The 22,459-nt window shown below is 37.7% G+C and overlaps 1 protein-coding gene across 2 annotated transcripts in view; it reads left to right on the top strand.

Moving 5' to 3' along the window:
• Positions 1-22,459, top strand: part of LOC133597907 (RNA-binding motif, single-stranded-interacting protein 3-like) — a 379,536-nt gene that overhangs the window by 262,119 nt on the left and 94,958 nt on the right. The window lies entirely within an intron of this gene.

Genomic DNA, 22,459 nt, shown 5'->3' on the forward strand with positions numbered 1-22,459 from the left:
ACCATCTTTCAGTCCATCTCAAGTTAATATAGCAGGTAGGGTTGTACAGTATACCGGTATAGTACCGCGATACTAATGAATCATTGTTGGTACTATATTACCTCTGAAAAGTACCGGTGCGCCATCGTCGTCACGACGTGTCAATACTGGTTTACGAGCAGAGGAGCATGTTCGGCAGCGCACAATCACAGAGTACTTACAAGCAGACACAGTGTGTAGACAGAAAAGGGAGAACGGACTCATTTTGGCTTAAAAACTAACGATAAAGGTGAAGTTATAACACTGAAACGCCCTCGGGAAGAGGTGCTTTAAGATATGGCTAGCTAGCTAGCGGCTAAAGTCCAGCCCCAGTCGGCAGTGTTTTAGCTACCGGTACTTCTAAATCACTAATCCTCACCTCCATGGCGACAAATAAAGTACGTTTCTTACAAGTATCATCCCTGCAGGACGAGGAATAGCTAAACATGCTTCACTACACGCCGTAGCTCACCGGCATCAAAATGTAAACAAACGCCATTGGTGGCTCTACACCTAACATCCACTGTAATGATACCAAGTACAGTAGCGTATCTAGTTGATATATTTTGGCATCACAACATTTTCTTTAGTTTTTTTAAAATGTATATTTTGTTTATAAACTCAGGAAATATGTCCCTGGACACATGAGGACTTTGAATATGACCAATGTATGATCCTGTAACTACTTGGTATCAGATTGATACCCAAATTTTTGGTATCATCCAAAACTAATGTAAAGTATAAAACAACAGAAGAATAAGTTATTATTACATTTTAACCAAAGTGTAGATACAACATTTTAAAAGAGAAAGTAAGCAGATATTAACAGTAAATGAACAAGTAGATTAATAATTCATTTTCTACCACTTGTCCTTAATAATTTTGAAAAAATAATAGCATGTAAAATGACACAATATGTTACTGCATATGTCAGCAGCTAAATTAGGAGCCTTTGTTTGCTTACTCCGCGATGAGGTGGCGACTTGTCCAGGGTGTACCCCGCCTACCGCCCGAATGCAGCTGAGATAGGCTCCAGCGACCCCCCGCGACCCCAAAAGGGAAAAGCGGTAGAAAATGGATGGATGGATGGATGTTTGCTTACTTACTAATAAAAGTCAAATTGTGTTGTATGTTCACTATTTTATTTAAGGACAAACTTGCAATAAGAAACATATGTTTAATGTACCCTAAGACTTGTTGTCAAAATAAAGCCAATAATGCAATTTTTTGTGGTCCCCTTTATTCAGAAAAGTATCACAATAATTTTGGTACCAAAATATTGGTATCGGGACAACACTAATAGCAGGTATTGTTTATTGGCAAACTTTCTAAAAACTATTGTCCACATTCTTTTGGGCCCATCTTTACAGCGATAGTCCACTGTCTTCTGTCACTCTGTTGTAACTACTCAAGCTTAAGTAACATACACTTCAAGAAATAGGAAAAAAAGGCAACCAATTGTTATACTGTACTTTAAAAGCTTTTCTTCTGTGATGTCCCAAAAGTAATCGGCATACATTTTTAAGACTGAATTGACAACAAAAGGGGAATAATGAGGGGTAGAAGAAAGAGCAGGCAGGCGTGATAAAGCAGAGTATGGGGATGTCAGTGGGTTTAAAGAGATGAAAGGTGTCTTTGATAAAGCAAAACAGAAAGTGACAAGTGAGAAAAAGGAAGACAGGAAGGTATAAAGTGATCAGATAGTAAAACAGGCTGTGCAGTAGACTGAATAAAATGGAAATCAAGGGCAGATGGGATGCTTTGCTCCGCGTCCTGCTGGCATGATTCCTGAGAAACAGCATCCTGGGTGCTTGCGTCTCACAACAATATTGCTATTAGTACGAAACACAGAGATTTTATAGAGTGGAAATTCTAAGATCAAAGACAATCCATTCTGGGGTGATGATCGACCACCAATCCAACAAACAATGATTAGAAAGGACCGGTTACAGAGACATTTTTGCTTTCATAAACCCTTCAATGACTGAACAGTCAGTTTGTCAAATTAACATTCTTAATCGTCATACAAGTGCAAAGATAAAGCACGGAGTGAGAAATGATTTAATCGTCACAAAAGTGTGAAATGAACCTAATCATGAATAATTTTGTAAACTCAATACTTGCTTTCATAAACTTAGATAACAACTGACAAGAAGTTTGTTGACATGCATTACCTCGATCTTACCTCGCCCTTTGCTAGCCTTGTGTGATGATGACAAACACCTAAACCACAATTAAATGAACCTTCTACCTCGTTATCCCACTGTCAATTATTCGAGTAGCACCTCAACTCAATTTACAAGCTTAATTAGTTCTATGACTGAGCTTGTAACACAAAACTACATCGCCCAGTGATATGAATTAAAATCTATTTAATTGGTTCTTGGCAACCCAAAAACACAATTTTAACATGTAACGTGTCTTTCAAAGAGGAAATCGAACTTTTAGATAAGAGCTATTATATAAAAACAATACAGTTCAAACAGTAGTTTTATGAAGTAATGTAATAATAATGTACAGCATTTACCTTTGAGATCATACTTCTATGCTATGTCCTTCCAGCTGCTTCTACATCAAACACACAATCGCCATCCTCTCCATATTTTCATTGAAAATGTCCACCATTTAGGTATTATCTTAATGTCCTTGATTGGCGTTGAACTCATTCTGCTTCGGTATGGTGCAGACAAGCAGCGATATGCTCAAAGTGCCTCAAAAAGTCAGCTACACATTTGGTCATATTTTAGTTGTTTTTTTAATTAAATTAATATCGTACATTTTTTCTCAGCACTGATCTTCACACTGACTTGTTCCATTCCAATGGTTGGAAAACAAAGTTGTGTCAAATTCTAGCTATAAACTATTGCCAGCAAGTAACACCATACGTTTTGGTCGGATCTTAAGGGGTTCACTGTGGCATTTGCTACGCCAACTAGCAGCAAGGAGGCTTGCAAGTACCGTTTTTTTTTTTCTCGCAACTAAAGGCATAGCAATTGGCCGAGAGATAGCTCTTATGTCAAAACACTCCAAGGTTGGGGAACTTGTAAGTTAAAGTACCAATGTATTCAATGTAGCCAAAGTGTGTTCAAACAACTGACACAGAATTCTGTTTAGGTACAAGCCGCTCGTGCTGTCTGTCGGCTCCGTGTTTGAATTTTCCTCCAAGTTGCTTCAGTGTGTCACGTGCCTATTTCTTTTTCTTCTGCTGGTTTTCCGGCAGCCTTTGCAAAACCTTTGATTAATCGCACAGCCCTGCTCTCCTCTGTATTTTTTTACTAAGAAGTTTTGTGTGATATACTGACATCTCATCAGATGATGAACTACATTTGTATAAGGTTTTGTGCAACATTAGAGGCAATGTTTGCCAAATCCAAATTATCAGGGGAATTAAATTGCAGGGCTTCCACTGTCAAAAGAAAACAAACACATTTTTGGTTTAGAGCAGTGGTTCTTAACCTGGGTTCGGTGAGTTGGCCTCAGGGGTTTGACGGAGGTCAAAACACACCCGACTCATCGTGTAAATAAAAACTTCTCCCTATCGGCGTATTACGGATACGGCAACAGCAGAAGTCACACTGGTTTTCAGGTGTGTAATTTTTTGTGAGTTTATGCACTGTGTTGATGTTGTTGTTTGAACAAGGTGATGTTCATGCACGGTTCATTTTGTGCACCAGTAAAAAAAACATGGTAACACTTTAGTATGGGGAACATATTCACCATTAATTAGTTGCTTATTAACATGCAAATTAGTAACATATTGGCTCTTAACTAGTCATTATTAAGTACTTATTAATGCCTTATTCGGCATGGCCTTATTATAACCCTAACCCTCTAACCCTGACCCTAACCCTAACCAAATAACTCTAAATTAAGTCTTTATTACTTAGAATATGTTCTCCTAGTGTCCAAATAACTGTAAATGAAGTCTTTGTTACTTAGAATATGTTCCCCATACTAAAGTGCAGTGTTGGGTTAGTTACTGAAAACCAGTAACTAGTTACAGTTACTAGTTACTTCATTTCAAAAGTAACTCAGTTACTAACTAAGTTACTTACACCAAAAAGTAATGCGTTACTGTGAAAAGTAACTATTTAGTTACTTCTTTTTTTCTTCTTTTTTTTAAGGCCAATTTGTTTCTGGCCAGAACAAATTGACAAAACTATTTTAAATAGCTGCAACATAACATACATAAGTAACAAACAGCATAATAACAGCATAGCTGTAAATCAAGAAAGGCACACACTACATACACAAAGCCTAACCAGGCATTTTTTCCTCAAGAAATTCTGACACAAAATCATGTCTGAAGCCCAGAACACTTTACACATTTCCCCAGTTTTAGTTTAGAGATAAGGAAAGATTGGCCTGGCCCACTAGCATCCCTCTTTATGTTTGTGAACTTTATAGTCTATACATTTAGAGTGATGTGATAATCAAACACTCTAGAAGTCTAGAATGAAAGAGTATATAAGAGAATTGACAGCAACGTTCCCTCTAAGGAGCGCGCCTCTGCGCACGGCAAATCTATGCCACGCACAAAATCAAATAAAAAAATAAGCGCATAACAATTTTCGACACGACACGGACACGACAGAGAAAACAGTTTTCGTCATCATTGTTCAAATATAATAATATGTCTGAGGACATGAATTCCATCCATCACTTTACTGAGCAAAACTCTTTATTGTCGGCCATAAACACATCACTGTTATATCAACAGCAGCCGCTCGCTCTTTCTCACTTGCGCCAACACATGCACATATGGCACTTAGCCAGTGATGCGTTTACAGCCACACAAAAAGTCGGACAACTCCAACACCACACATAAAGTGTAATTCCAGGTCGTTACTCTATGATTTACCAATCAAATGTGTGCTTATTCTAGTGTCATTTATTAGGAATCTTAATTTATAAATATTAATCATTAAATGCTGTTAGTATATTAAATACATACTAATAAAAATATATTTTTTACAAACAGGAAGTTGCAGGAATGTACACATGATCCCCTGCTTACATCTCATTGTGCAACATGTGAATGTTTTAATGGGAACTAAATGCAATGTCTGAAAGGGATACACACTATTTTCAAAGCAGGACCTCCACCCAGACAAACAATACAAGTACACAGTTCATTGAAAACTATATTTTTTGTTATTGTCATTGTAAGTGGGCCTAAACACTTATATTAGAAATGGAAATGACTGCTGTCATTTGATTATAATAATAAGAGAATGTTGTCTGTCTATCTGTGTTGGCCCTGCAATGGGTGGGGACTTGTCCAGGGTGTACACAGCCTTCCACCCGAATGCAGCTGAGATAGGCTCCAGCACCCCCCGCGACCCCGAAAGGGGCAAGCCGTTAGAAAATGGATGAATGGATGGAGATTGAACTTGTTATTTAGTCAGGTTTGGGACAGGTGTGCTGCTGGTGTAGCCACAGTGTGCACGTCTGATGTTGCTCACATGGGCTCCACTCAATGCTCAGGGAGTTTTTGTGTTTGCTCACACACATGAACAATTAGAGGGAACATTGATTGACAGAGTGTGTGTACCTTCAGTGCTGAATGATGAGCAGAGGCAGAGTTAATCCTTAAGTGGTGGTGGTGGAGGTGAAGTGTCATTGGAGTCTCTATCTCTCTTTACTAGCTTCGTCGAAGCATGTTGCTTATGTAGCTTGTTTCAGCAGATTTGAATTGCTGTTTTGGGCAGTAGATGGGATCTTTGATCCAAAGCACAATTTACATTTAACTAAAATGTTATTTTCTTTGTGCTCGACAAAAGAAAAGTAGTGAAAATATCTCCATGTTAGCAAACTCGACTTTTGGCTCCGCCATGATCAGACACGCCCCCCCGCCCCCCTCTCCTCCCTCCCCACACTCACACTCACACACAGAGCGCATGTCTCTCTTCTCCGGCTTGTGACACAAGAAGAATCAGAACGATGCAGCGCGCTGATAAAACACACTTTATACTACATAAAAAGTAACGTAAAATAACGCAGTAACGCATCATGTAGTAACGGTAACTGAGTTACTGAATCTAAAAAATAACGCGTTAGATTACTAGTTACCGCCGAAACTAACGGCGTTACAGTAACGCGTTACTTTGTAACGCGTTAGTCCCAACACTGCTAAAGTGTTACCAAAAACATATAACTTTGTCTTGAATTTGAAAAAAAACATTTTATTTTTCACTAAAGAAGGGTTTGGTGAATGCGCATATGAAACTGGTGGGGTTCGGTACCTCCAACAAGGTTAAGAACCACTGGCTTAGAGTCAGGAAAGTAGACAAAAAGTAAGTTGTCTTACATTAAAGATCTGCCATTAAGGACAAGTGTGTAAGCTTAAATCACATTCTGCAGATAAGACGGACTACACCCCTGCAGGTCAAATCACTTTGTTAGCCTGCAATTGCTGAACATTCACTTAGGAGAGAGTCAACAATTGTGCAGTCATTCCTAATAGAGGAGTTCATGAGAAATGCACTAAGGTGCCGGGTGTGGACCGCACTCAGGATCATACCATAATATATATCCAAAGCAAGTTACCAGGGGATATGAATAACACATACCATACTTTCCGGACTTTAGAGCACACCGATATTTAAGCTGCATCCACCAAGTTTTAGAAGAAATAAATAGTTTTACATGTATTAGCCGCACCGGACTAAAAGCTGCAGATGCCCGCGTGAAAGAATTTGTTGATTTTATTTACATACCTTAATTGTTTCCAAAGGGTGCCTGTCACACAGCAGTAAAACAGCTGATCAAACAAAACAGAAGTCATTGTCATTGACCCACAAGCTCCGGAAGCTAGCTCTCTATTTACCTAAACAGGCCCAATAAGTCCACGGTGACGTTTTGGTGAATTTACAAAACTGAAAAAATACAAAAAGAATACCATAACAGACACTTGTAAACGTGTTAGCATATTTGCTCTTTGTAACAATGCTAGCTTACATTATGATAACATGTACAAATATGCATGAAAGCGACTTATCCAGGGTGTACCCCGCCTTCCGACTGAATGCAGCTGAGATAGGCTCCAGCACCCCCCACGACCCCGAAGGAGACAAGTGGTATGGATGGACATTCCTACAGACATCACACATGGGATGGTTTAGTACGTATGAATTGTTTTAGTTATATTGTAAAACTTACCAACATTTCTTGGAGTGATAAATGAGGAATCCTTTGAGCAGAAACGCTATAGATGAATAGTAGACGAAACAGGATATACTTCCGGTTCAAGGTACGAAACAGGAAGTGCAGTGAGCGAAAAGTCCAAAAGGTGGTGCCATAGCACAAACAATAACAGAGCTTTTTAGTGTATTTGTCGGTGTTGAAAACTATTTGTTCAATACAAATGACCGTTAGCGAAGAAAACCCAATAAATTAGCCGCACCATTTTATAAGCCGCAGGGTTCAAGGCGTAAGGAAAATGTAGTGGCCTATAGTCCGAAAAATAAGGTATTTTATGTACAAAAAAACGCTACAGAAACTTTCTTTCACTGTAGATTTCTAAGAGTGGCACCCTGTGTTCCAAGCTTGCTGCTACTGCTTCCATGAGGATTTATTTATGTCGGAAAGCCTGAAATCAAACTGATGGAGTCAACTGCGTCTATCCCTAATAATGTCTTTGTAACTTTCAGACTCACCCACTATGCTCAAACTAATACATTATATTTGTTTATTTTTAGTATTTTGTTTTAAAATGTTTTTAAGAATAAAGATTTAATATTGTGAGCCTGAATTAATACTTGCATTAAGATAAAGATTGCATAGAATAAGATCAATAAAAAACTCAAAACAATTACTTCCAAAAACTATTACCGTGATTTCCGGGCTATAGAGCGCACATAAATATAAGTCGCACACACATAGTTATTGGCCAAATTTTAATTTGTACATATATATGCTGCCCCAAGTTTATTATCTGTACACGATTGAAACATGTAATATTAACACAGGCGCTTGTGTTCATGCACAAATTTAAGAAGAAACAGACACACAGTAGCCTACCGGAAAAGTCACTCATTACGGTCTTTGTCCTTTTCCTCTTCCTGCGCACTAAGGGTGGTCTTCTTAGGTTTCGAAGTTGAGGGAACCTAGGGTTTTTTGGCCCCATTTTGGCTTTAGTCTTGAGGCAGGTAGCCTCGGAGGCGGTGGATTTCCATTCCGTGTGGTGGCCATTTTCTTTTTCGATGTCCGGGTTGATCGCTTTCGGCTCTGTACCTGCGTTGTGTGCACTTTGTTGCATCTTGATGAGGGTGAGTCCATAGCGCGCTAAATAGCTGACTGGAAAATTGTGTAAGTGTGTTTGATTTAATGTGAATATATTTCATTAGTCTACCGTGACCCGTTTGACAATGTCTTTGGTCTAATGTGATGAAGCCAAATTTAATGGCGGCATGCGAATCTTACTAACCCGGAGAAATCTATAAATTAGCGGCACTCAGTTGTAATACACTTTTCCACCACTGCAAAATTCATGACTTCAGTGGTTAAGCTGTATTTTCATTTGCACTTTAATCTTATATTCCATCCATCCATCCATTTTCTACCGCTTATTCCCTTTGGGGTCGCGGGGGGCGCTGGAGCCTATCTCAGCTACAATCGGGCGGAAGGCGGGGTACACCCTGGACAAGTCGCCACCTCATCGCAGGGCCAACACAGATAGACAGACAACATTCACACTCACATCCACACACTAGGGCCAATTTAGTGTTGCCAATCAACCTATCCCCAGGTGCATGTCTTTGGAAGTGGGAGGAAGCCGGAGTACCCGGAGGGAACCCACGCAGTCACGGGGAGAACATGCAAACTCCACACAGAAAGATCCCGAGCCCGGGATTGAACCCAAGACTACTCAGGACCTTCGTATTGTGAGGCAGATGCACTAACCCCTCTGCCACCGTGAATCTTATATTACTAAAGAAAAATGTATTAGTATTATTTTTTTATAAATTAACTCAGAATGTACTATTTTTAGCATTGCAAACTTGTTTGTAAATTTATTTTTTATCATTTTTTATGAGTCCCTTCTTTTGAAGTATATTTGATTAGGATTTATTTTTCATAGTAGCCTTGATTATATTTGTGATCAACTTGTGTTCATATAATTTAACAGGGTTTATTTTAATAATTGAAATTTGAGTTAGATGTAATAATGAATATGATTAAAATCAAGAGTAAGATGACTAATTCAGTGTTAATATTTGAGTGGGCCCTAGGCCCCTCTGTAGTGGAAAAATTGGGCCCCAAGGTCAAAAAGGTTAAGAACCTGTGGTATAAAGCATAGTTTTCAAAGTGTGGGAAAAAGAAGTGGCTTATAGTCCGGAAATTATGGTAAATAATATTAAAAAAAAAAAAATATGACAAACGTCTTCTACGAGAGCAAGTAATACGGGTAAACAGGAAAATGCATGATACTTCCCACATAAATAAAACCAGTTCTGTGTTCATGTAAAGGGTTTACTAGTGTCCAGTAACACAATTAACACATTGGTGTATTTGTTATATTTCCTTCCTACTGTACCAAATGTACCATAAATCTTACACATTGTGCCTTTTAAATGTCATTTGAGGGCTTGAGCAGGTATCTGCCATCTGCTAACGAGGGTACTTCATCCCTTAATACTTGAGCCAAATATAGTCTTCCTTTCCAACATGTTTTCCGCATGGTTTTCTGTGTTTTCAGTTTTGATCAGTGCTTTTTTAATGTGCCATCTTATTAGAGAAAGGGAGAGTAAGTGTCACCAGCTGCTTAGTTTCATGTGGCCAACTCATGCTGTTCATGGTGGCGTGTGGAAGTGCATAGATTTGCATTTTCTTTGGCTAATTTAATGGAAATGTGATTAAAGTGTGGACATTCGAGTGGAAACGTAACTAATGGTGTCATTTTCCATCCATGCTGCTTTCTATCTGTCGCCTCTGCAAAATGAAATGAAAAACGGAGAAGCTAATACACAATGAAATTAAAGGTGCTTTAACTGATTAAGGTGCTGCTCACAAAACAAGCAATTAAAATAACATGTAATGACTCAAATCTTACTTAAGATTGTCATTTTTGTAAGAAAAAAGGGAATGTTGCGGTTGTTTTTTACAGCTTTGGCATAACAATTTTGGTGCACATTGGGAGATCTATTCATTATTGTGTAAGCTTATTGTGATGCATACATTATTGAAAAGCAATATTGTTAGTTTTCTGTTTTGTAGTTTAAGGCATTTAGATCACAGTTGTCAAATTCAAAGCCCACAAGCAACACCTGGCCAGTAGGGATGGGTGATATGGAGTATCACAATAACCTGCCATTTATGGTGAAAACAATAAAAGTGAGGATAAAAAACAGCCATAGAACTCCACCTCTTTGACTGAGTCTGTCAGTGCATCCAGTCTTCAGAGCCCCCAAAACGCTACTCTAAAATAACACGAAGGCTATTAAACAACATCAATTAGGTTTAAGTAGCACACCTATACTGCAATGCTGTAGTAGTGTACTTTGCTTCTCATACGGTATGAAAGTCCCACTGGGGTGAGTTTTTCCTTGCCCTTATGTGGGCTCTGTACCGAGGATGTCGTTGTGGCTTCTGCAGCCCTTTGAGACACTTGTGATTTAGGGCTATATACAAACCCCGTTTCCATATGAGTTGGGAAATTGTGTTAGATGTAAATATAAACGGAATACAATAATTTGCAAATCATTTTCAACCCATATTCAGTTGAATATGCTACAAAGACAACATATTTGATGTTCAAACTGATAAACTTTTTTTTTTTTTTTGCAAATAATCATTAACTTTAGAATTTGATGCGAGCAACACGTGACAAAGAAGTTGGGAAAGGTGGCAATAAATACTGATAAAGTTGAGGAATGCTCATCAAACACTTATTTGGAACATCCCACAGGTGAACAGGCAAATCGGGAACAGGTGGGTGCCATGATTGGGTATTAAAGTAGATTGCATGATATGCTCAGTGATTCACAAACAAGGATGGGGCGAGGGTCACCACTTTGTCAACAAATGCGTGAGCAAATTGTTGAACAGTTTAAGAAAAATCTTTCTCAACCAGCTATTACAAGGAATTTAGGGATTTCACCATCTACGGGTCATCAAAGGGTTCCGAAAATCTGGAGAAATCACTGCACGTAAGCAGCCAAGCCCGTGACCTTCGATCCCTCAGGCTGTACTGCATTAACAAGCGACATCAGTGTGTAAAGGATATCACCACATGTGCTCAGGAACACTTCAGAAACCCACTGTCAGTAACTACAGTTGGTCGCTACATCTGTAAGTGCAAGTTAAAACTCTCCTATGCAGGCGAAAACCGTTTATCAACAACACCCAGAAACACTGTCGGCTTTGCTGGGCCTGAGCTCATCTAAGATGGACTGATACAAAGTGGAAAAGTGTTCTGTGGTCTGACGAGTCCACATTTCAAATTGTTTTTGGAAACTGTGGACGTCGTGTCCTCCGGACCAAAGAGGAAAATAACCATCCAGATTGTTATAAGCGCAAAGTGTAAAAGCTAGCAACTGTGATGGTATGGGGGTGTATTTGTGCCCAAGACATGGGTAACTTACACATCTGTGAAGGCACCATTAATGCTGAAAGGTACATACAGGTTTTGTAGCAACATATGTTGCCATCCAAGGAACGTTACCAAGGACGCCCCTGCTTATTTCAGCAAGACGGGTCAAATGCAGAGAATAATCTCGCCACACCTAGTGTGTGTGTGACAATCATTGGTACTTTAACTTTAACTTTAAGACAATACCAAGCCACGTGTTACATCAACGTGGCTTCATAGTAAAAGAGTGCGGGTACTAGACTGGCCTGCCTGTAGTCCAGACCTGTCTCCCATTGAAAATGTGTGGCGCATTATGAAGTCTAAAATACCACAACGGAGACCCCCGGACTGTTGAACAACTTAAGCTGTACATCAAGCAAGAATGGGAAAGAATTCCACCTGAGAAGCTTAAAAAATGTGTCTCCTCAGTTCCCAAACGTTTACTGAGTGTTGTTAAAAGGAAAGGCCATGTAACACAGTGGTGAACATGCCCTTTTCCAACTACTTTGGCACGTGTTGCAGCCATGAAATTCTAAGTTAATTATTATTTGCAAGAAAAAAATAAAGTTTATGAGTTTGAACATCAAATATCTTGTCTTTGTAGTGCATTCAATTGAATATGGGTTGAAAAGGATTTGCAAATCATTGTATTTCATTTATATTTATATCTAACACAATTTCCCAACTCATATGGAAACGGGGTTTGTAAATAAACATTGATTGATTGATTGATTGATTGAAGTTATTTTTCTGTCATCAAAATTATAGACATTATTAGGATGAGTTTTATAGTACAAATCAGATAGTGTTATGATGCGACTACAGTGTGACTGCATAATAGTGTCATAAGTGTCATTATTATTCACTGATATAGACAAATACAAAATAAATAGTTGACGAATTAGCAGAAACAGGTAAGAATAATGTTTTAGGAACTTAGGTCAATCAATGTTCCACCACTGGTCGCCAACACGCTCTTCAGGGCAGACATCGTTCTTTCATAATCTTCTCCGCGGTTGAGGAAATGTTGACTTTGATTGCACAGAATCCTTAAAATTGCCACAAATACGCCAGTACTGAGAAGTACATGTCTACCTCCGAGTTTACTTCCGTAAACACTGCAGGATGTGCAACGTCATGATGCAATGTCTGTATTCGGGTCAGTTTGCATTCAAATCGGAGTCCGGACTACTTAAAAAGATCTGATTTGACAAAAAAAATTCTGAATTGGACATAGTACCCTGCAGTGTTGTGAACGCACTGAGCCTTAATACTGCTGCACTGCAAAAAGTCAGTGTTCAAAAACAAGAAAAAAAAAATACAAAAATTAGGGGTATTTTACTTGAACTAAGCAAAATTAATTGCCAATAGAACAATAAAATTTGGCTTGTCAAGACTTTCCATAACAAGTAAAATTAGCTAGCCTCAATTAACCCAAAAATACCTTAAAATAAGTATATTCTCACTAATAACAAGTGCACTTTTCTTAGTGGAAAAAAAAAGAGACCTTTTTGCTCAATATGTTGAAAAATATTCTTAAATAAGTAAATGCTAGAGCCATTATCTTGACATAATGATATGTGCTCGGCATCGTGATTTTTTTTTTTCATGCTTGTAGTAAGAAATTATTACTTTAAAAAAGTAGTTTCATACTTGTGAGTGTTAATGACACAGCTTTGCAACAGTTGATATTCTAGTTTCAAGCATGTTTTACTCAATATAGGTCATAAAATCTCAGCAACAAGCTGTAATATCTTACTGAGATAATTTCGGACCAAAACCCTTAAAACAAGTAAAACACTCTAACATAAAATCTGCTTAGTGAGAAGAATGATCTTATCAGACAGAAAATAATTAAAAATCACCCTTATTTGAGATATTTAATCTTACTTAGATTTCAGTTTTTGCAGTGTGTGATCTGGCTCGACCTTGCTAAGGTAACAGTGAAAACATGGTATAGTAATGCAAGCTTTACTGATAGAATGGATTGGATGATAAGCGCTGACAAAGGGTCTTCTAATGATGTATAATCACAGTGAATAATGACAGGTTATATTATTATTTATGTAACCTCATATTCCTGCAAATTTATATTGACTTATTCTGTATTTTTTTGTAAAAAAATAAAATAAATAAATAATCACACCAAAATGTTAAAGCCCCCCTAAAATACCTGCTATTGTTTAACTGCGCAAATAAGAAATAAATACGGTGTCAATGTTTTAAGGCTCCGATGGCTTCTCCAAATGCAACTAGCTAGCCTATAGCATAGATCACTTACTCACTCGGGACCATTACCAGCAGGGGTTTATGTAAGCAGGGGTCTTATAAAGATGATCACTGACGCTGTGGAAACTTACCATGAAAATAAAAAAATAAAAACAGCCATGATTTTGAGAATCACTTTACAACACCCTGCTTACCGTCACACATTACAGCAGTCGAATAAAAGCTCAAAGACAAAAACACTTTTTCGGCCATCACAATAAAATCACTATTTTTACAAGATTGTAAGTCAAAGTATTTAGTAAGTTTATAATTGTATTATTTTTTTTAAACATTTATTATTTACAGTTGACCCTTGTTTATCACTGTTAATTGGGACCGGACATGACCACAATATAATGATTCCCGCGAAGTAGACTTATTAATAAATCAAATATTGTCTTAATTATGACTTTCTAAATAAAATAAATTAACATGATCAGAGCCCTCTAAAAATTAAATAACACCCATATATTCACCCTGACATTAGTAGCCTTGAGTTTGTTCGCGATTACAGCACTTACTGCTAACCTGAAGAATCCTCCAAGCATCATTGTAATGGCCATCACCCGGCCACTACAACATGGCCACGATGTGGAAATACTTCATCCCATCCTGGATAATTCCTCTAAATTAGAACTGGGATTTGAGTGCTGAAACCACAGGCTTGTGTTGCTCTGCACAAACTTAGTCAACTTGACAGTCGTAGTTACAATCGTGAGCTGTGATGTTAGCTTTCCATATTAGCATTGCGTTTCTGTATTGTGGTTTCACACCGACCACGTCAAAGCTGTGGTATTAAAACATTTTGAAAATATGATTTTGTCGCGGTAAAAATTCAGTGGCGCTATAGCTGCCTATATAGTTCGCTGTGTACACCTTAACCCGGAAAAGGAACTCAGTTTAGTGTGTTTTTGCAGTATTGCCACAACATAATTAATAGAAAATAAAACACAAACTGCACTGTAACACATATAAGACACAGAGACCTTTGCAACTTAGATTCAATATCCCTCTTCAAATCAAGACTCAAAACACACCTATTCCTGACTGCTTATTCATTGTAATCATCGTTTCTGTTCTCTTTGTTGTTGTTGTTGTTGTTGTTGTTTTATCCAATTTGATTTTATTGTTGTGATTTTGTACAGTGTCCTTGAGTGCCCAGAAAGGCGCCTTATAAATAAAATGTATTATTATTATTATTACAAATAAAAACTTAATTTAGGCCAAAAAAGATGAAGAAAATGCTTTTTTTTTCAAAAATACATTTTATTTTTAAATCTGCAATGTGTTACAGCCGGGATATTTGAAGCGCAATTTCACACAGATTGATTTATTGCTTGTGTTTGTTAAAAAACACATTAAAAAAAAAACCTGCAGCATTTAGGTGGGAAATAAAGACCTAATAATATTAAATCTTAATCCTTGCAGTTTAAACCTCATTCATAGCACACACACGCACACACACACACACACACACACACACACACACACACACACACACACACACACACACACACACACATACATGCTGTGAGTCAGATTCTGATGGTTTACGGCATGTCACTACCATTTTTGTGACAGCAATAGTTACTCAGTGATATATTCTGCTGTCTTAAAAAAAAGCCTACTTTGGAAAGCAAGACTCCTTGGCCTCCTCCTGGGTAATTCCATGCATTTGGAGCCTTTCCCTGTGTGTGTTTATAGTAGGACTCGTCAGGCCAGGCATTGGCACGCCACAGGAATAAAAAAAAAAAAACCTTCTCACATTCATCACATCCCATTAAGAAGGTTATGGGATTACTGTACCGTACTTTTGCAATCTACAGAAAATAGAAAGTACAAAGTTTTCTCAGCATATTTAAGTCTCAGCAAACAATAACAGCTAAGTGGTCAGCAGCATCATTCCACCATCTGGCTCATCCCTTTTAATCAGCAAACATGTCTCATGTTCAGCATTTTAATACAGGATGTTGAATTAAGTCTGCATATATTATATTTTTATTTCAATGTTGCATTGAGGAAGAGTAATCACTTGTGTATTTCCATAAATAATGCATATCACATATAGTTTGACCAACAGAATGTCACAACATTTAATTGCTATCATAAATCTTTTGATTTGAAAATGTTTGCGCACATTAAAATTTGTCAGCAGAAAGTAAATCCTGAGAATTTCAATGTGGATGGTATTGTTGTGTAGCATGATTTAATTAAAAGATAAATGATAGGAAAACTGCGCTGGACTCTTTAGTAGAAGTTTTAAAGTTTTCTCAATAATTATTTGAATGGATTTGGTGTAGGGGTGTAACGATTTCTTTTTACAACAATTCGATTTGATTCTGAATTTGTGGTTGCGGATGCGATTTAGGCGCAGTATTATTTTATTTTTTTAGAACAATACGATCTGAAACGATTGAGCTAGTTGAAATAGATTCCGTAACTTTTTATTCAACCACTGTGAAATAAATACTGAGGACTGGACATTGCTCGTGAAGTTTCCTATATTCCTGTTATTTCTTGTAAAGGAATTATATATATAAATCAATTATGCATACAAACAAGCAAGTAAACAAAAATTAATGGCCAATGCATTCACATCTTATTTAAATAAAGAGCTATAAGTGAATTAAAACGAGGAAACCTTTGCTGCTTTCATTTTCACTATTGAAGAAATGTTCGATATAAGTATGAGTATAAGTGTGATCGATTTTTCAGTCATTAATAACCTGGAGCCTATCAGACCACACCCTGGGCTTGACAAGTCGCCACCTCATAAACTATCACCCAGAAAATATATTTGAAGCCAGCAAAGCTAGATTTCAGTTTGTGAGGTATTTATATTATTAAAAGTTGAATTGTTAGTTAAATTTTTTCCAAGAAACAGCATTACCCAAACTGAAATAAAAATATGTCCACTGCTTCTCATAAAGTAAAAGTTGAAAGACACTAAAGTGAACATTATTGTTTTACACTGGATGTTTACATCACTTTAAGACACTCAACCGTAATTTTTTTAAATACTTCCTTGAAACAGTAAATGTTTCTGCACTATTCTTTGCACTTAAACATACTTGTTTGTAGTATGTTTAGAACAGTGGTTCTTAACCTGGGTTCGATCGAACCCTAGGGGTTCGGTGAGTCGGCCTCAGGGGTTCGGCAGAGCCTCCGCCGCGTAGGTCAAGACACACCCGACTCATCGTGTAAACAAGCTTCTCCCTGTCGGCGTATTATGGATACCCCCAAACAATGTTCCCTCTAATTTTCCATATGTGTGAACAAACGCAAAAAACTCCTTGAGCATTCGATGGAGCACATGTGAGCGACGTCAGACCTGCAGCACACCTGTCCCAAACCTGACTAAATAACAAGTTAAATGTTATATTATTATAATCAAATGAAAGCAGTCATTTCCATGAGATTATTTTCTAATATAAGTGTTTTGGCCCACTTACAATGACTATAACATATTGTTTTTCATGAGCTGTGTACTAGTATTATATGTCTGGGTGGGGGAGTCCTACTTTGGAAATAATGTGTACCCCTTTCAGATATTGCATTTAGTTCCCACCAAAACATTCACATGTTGCACAATGTGATGTAAACATAGGACCATAACATAGGCCTGTAACTTTCTGTTTGTAAAATATGTATTAGTATTTCTTTAATGTAATAACATTATTTTATGATTACGGTTCGGGTTCGGTGAATGCGGATATGAAACTGGTACCTCCAACAAGGTTAAGAACCACTGGTTAAGAACATTTTAGCATTATGTTTGTGTTTAATTACAGTAAGTGTGTTTATGCTAAACATCTTTTCCACTTCACACTGTAAGGTTTTTTTTTTACATATGCCACAATAAAATTGTAGCCTCGCCTTAATACCATGATAATACCATACTGTGAGATTTTGATACCGTTACAATCCCTAATCGACAACACAGCATCTTACTTCAATCAGAGTCAGCAAAAACAATGTATTATAATAAATAATAAATAAATAATATAATAAATACGATATTAAAAAAGATAGTCTACTTGCTGAAGAAAACACGATTGCAACTGCTAATATGTCAATTATGATTCATATTGCATACTGCGATATACTACTTTATTTCGATTGGTTGAAGTTTATTTTGAATATGCAGACAGTTACAATATGACACATCACGTATTTCACATATTTTCCTTTTCTCTTTACAACATGAAAAGGAGTAGGAAGAAGCATAGTTTATCTAATTCTACCCCTTTTCCACTTCAAATACATTTCTAAGACATGTGTTCACTTCCTGTTCATTTTGTAACACAACATAAGGCGGAACTGCACTTTTTTTGGAATTTTGCTTATCGTTCACAATCATTATGAGAGGCAAGAAGACGGACACGTTTTTTTTTAATGCATTCTAACTTGTACATAAATGGAATGTGGGAGGTCCTCTATTTTGCCCATAAAATCAAATAAATAACCATTCAAAATCTGCCAACAATACTACATTTGACTTGAATATTAATCAAGTATTAGTGATATTGTTATTATAAGCACTAACGAGGACAAACTATTTATAATAATAATAATAATAATAATAATATTGGTTTAGATTTAATATAGCGCTTTTCTATTATTAGATACTCAAAGCGCTCACAGAGAAGTGAGAACCCATTATTCATTCACACCTGGTGGTGGTAAGCTACATTTGTAGCCACAGCTGCCCTGGGGTAGACTGACGGAAGCGAGGCTGCCAGTGTGCGCCTACGGCCCCTCCGACCACCACCTATCATTTCTTTATCATTCATTCACCAGTGTGAGCGGCACCATGGGCAAGGGTGAAGTGTCCTGCCCAAGGACACAACGGCAGCGATTTTGGATGTCAAGATTTTTTCTATTTATAGCAGCGCTGCGATCACAAGCCTGTGTACAATTTTGACATGGTTGACTGGCGAGGTGCTTCCTCCCTTCCTTGCTCATTGGAAGTTTATTGTACAAATGTTTGTAGATCATAAATTATGCATCTCACCTGGACAGTAGAAGTCTGAGTAGGTATTCTGACAAGTTGGTACACTTTATCAGCGATTTAGGATACGTAAATGGTGAAAATGACTGGAAAAGATGCTAGGTCAGTTAAATAGTTTCTTAAATTGGATAATATTAGTATATTGAAATCTTTTGAAATTGATGCAGAAAATTAGAAGGTTTTTCCAGATGCTCGCAAATCCTTTCTTTTAATTCTCCCTGTCTTGCTGATCTCAACGGATTTTCATTTCCGGATTGGTCAGTGGGCGGGGCTTTCATCGTCTCTGATCTCTTATTGGTCAGTGGGTGGGTTTTCATTGTGTCTGATCTCTTATTGGTCAGCGGGAGGGGTTTTTATTGTCTCTGGTCGCTTCCATCAGAGGGCCGGGTTTTCATTGTCTCTGATCCCTTATTGGTCCCTTATTGACTAATACTGGCTCTAACCTTGTTTCATCAAACCGAGTATGATAGCAGGTTAGCTATGGTGCATGAGTTACCATGGCAAAATATCCTGCTAAAACTATCCTGCTTGGATTGGACTGTGTGTTGTGACGTAATCCTCAAAACCTGGTCTGTAGTCTAGGCTAAAATTGTTCAAGTTTTGGTTGTACTCACTCACACTGTTTGTAGTTGGCTGGATTATGCAAACATGAATGTTGAGTAACAGCATTCAAGATTACACTTTTTTAATTTCATGAATCTTCATCCAATTCAGTCTAAAGAGCAGGTTAGTATTGATGATGATGAATGATTAGGTACTAATCCAGGTTAGCGTTGTTAGGTTGGGGGGTGTGGAGGGTCACAGTGTTAGAAGTACTATAGATGTGTCAGTGCCTTCCTTTTGACCTGAATAAAGAAAAGAAAGCACATAAATTGGGGTGGATATATCTGCAAATGGAACAAAAGACATTCTGCTGGACAAATTGACCGGTCCTGCTAAGCATTTTGTCTTCTGTTCAATTAATCTTGTCAAGTTGGTGCCTCTCCAGCAGTCGTTGTTTAGTCTTATTGACTACTGCGAAAAACACACGTGACACCGCATTCAAAGTGTGTTTCTGTCACAGTCTTCCACATTAGTCACACAATGCCAACACTGTACATTTTGAAACAACAAATATTGTATATTTGCAGTTATATAAATTGAATTAATAAATATTGATGATATCTATGTATATATTTTAATTTCTGTTTTTAAGATTCTATTGTTATTTCAGTTTTTATCGACACTGCATTTGCACATTTTTTTATAAGCCTATTTTTAAAATATTTGTTATGTTTCCCATGCAATTTTCCCACCAATTTAAATGTCTTAAAATATACAATAACATTGATCTTATTACAACCTGAAAGTAAGGCCGTTCTTTGTTTAGTTTTTGGGTGTTTTTTCTGTGTTTTTGGCTTCACTTTCTGTTTTGCGTTCTTATTTTGGTCCCATGTCCTGGTTTGTTTGTATTGTGTTTGCAGTAGCTTTACTCTTCTTCTGAGCACTTACCTCCTCACCAGCCGGTTGTTTGTACTGATTATCTCACCTGGTGTTAATGATGGCTGGAGGGCTATTCAAACCAGTCTCCCTTAGTTGTTGGCTGTGGGATCATTGTCTTGTTTGTCAGAGGAACTATAACGGATAGTAGCATTTTTTTTACTGCTTGTTTTGCATTTTTTAGCTCTATCCCACACAATCTTTCATGCACAGTTTCCCTGTGCTTGTTTTGTGCATATCCCTGTTGCACTCTACATTAGATTTTGTACTTTTGGACGTTAAACATTCCTAAACCTGCAAGCTGCCTTCCGTATCCTGCCTCTTTAAGGTCATAATCTCCAGCTCCAATAAGTGATCATAACAGATCCAACACATTGTGGTGAAGTGTACACCCTACTCACTGTACATCTTAGTTTTAAAATAAAAACATAAATAAACAAAGTTAGTGATTAGTGCTCTAGTAATTATCGCATCGGTTGTCAGCTTGCGATTAGTGCATCAATTGTCTGCTAGAGATTAGCACACCTAATGTCAGCTAGCGATCAACGCAGTAGTTGTTAGCTAGAGATTAACACACTTGTTGTCAGATAGCAATTAGCGCACCAGTTGTCAGCTAGCAAACCTGATGTCAGGTAGCGATTAACACATTGGTTCTTAGCGACTGATTAACACACTAGTTGTCAGCTAGCGATTAGTGTGCTTTTTGCCTGCTAGTGATTAGCGTACCGGTTCTCAGCTAACCATTAGTGAACCAGTGGTCAGTTAGCGATTAGAGTCCTAGTTTTCAGCTTGCAATTCGTGCACCAGTTCTCAGCCAACCATTAGTGCACCAGTTTTCAGCTATCGACTAGTGCGCCAGATGTCAGCCAGTAATTAGCTTTCTAGTTGTGAGCTAGAGATTAATGCACCATTTGTCAATTAGCAATTAGCGCGCCAGTTGTCAGCCGGTGATTACAGTGCCAGTTGTCAGCCAGCGATTACTGCATCGGTTGGAAGCTAGCCATTAGCACACCAGTTGTCAGCTATTGATTAGCGCAGCAGTTTTCAGCTATTGATTACTGCAAAAGTTGTCAGCGAGCGATTAGCGTGGCAGTTGTCAGCTAGAGATTAGCACAACAGTTGTCAGCTAGCAATTAGCGTGCTAGTTGTCAGCTAGAAATTAGCGCTTCAGTTCTCACCTAACCATTAGTGCACTAGTTTAGTTGGTGAGTTGTCAGCTAACGACTAGCGCCCTGGTTGCCAGCTGGCTTTTAACGACGCTGTACTATGTTATTTGAACATCTTAGCATTGCAATTACCTTTTCTGACCATTTTCGTTTAAAACACAATTTTACTAAGCATATATAAGTAGGGCATCACCACTCTATCTCTTCATCAGTTTGGGGGTCTTCGCCGTGGAAAACTTAAAATACCCCTGCAGTAGATAGCAATTGAATTGAATCGAAATAATAATGTGAATAATGTGGAATACTTTTTTTTTTCTTTTACAATGACATTTTGATAAATGAAGGCATAGGCTGTATCAGAGTGAATGCACAATGTGCATGAAAAACAATTAGACAGCATGGACAACAATAATAGTATGGAAAAATGTATTGGAAACAATCACAACAGTGAAGCTCTACTAATTATAATACATTAAGTAGCTAATTCTGCCTGCATTCATTTTCTCTGAGAAGCAGGCTATTGTCTGCACTGTGCAGGAAAGTTTGTTCAGCCAACATCACTTGGATATTTTTTTGATAGAGCTGAGATTGCTCTCATGGTATGTGTCTTGTCTCACTATCCTTTGGGGAAGCTGGCAGGAGAAACACAGGCTATATTATATTTATATTCCATATTATTTGTGCTTTCTTTTCTCATTCAAGTGGAAATTGCTTTGGCATGGCCTTAAGTGACCCTCCAAAAGGTTCTTGCACCCCTGTGCCCACCCTCATCATAAATTCATCACACCTTCTTAGAGCAGCAAGGGGTCAGCCTGACAATTAAAACATTTTCCTCAACCGTTCACAGCCTTTCTTGTGAAGAGCAACAGATTGTCAGTGTGGTGAAAAAGCGTAATATTTAGTGTGATGTGACACTTTATTTTCATCACATCCTGATTGCAGCTA

Source organism: Nerophis lumbriciformis, linkage group LG04, assembly GCF_033978685.3.
Source record: "Nerophis lumbriciformis linkage group LG04, RoL_Nlum_v2.1, whole genome shotgun sequence".
Classification (NCBI taxonomy): domain Eukaryota; kingdom Metazoa; phylum Chordata; class Actinopteri; order Syngnathiformes; family Syngnathidae; genus Nerophis; species Nerophis lumbriciformis.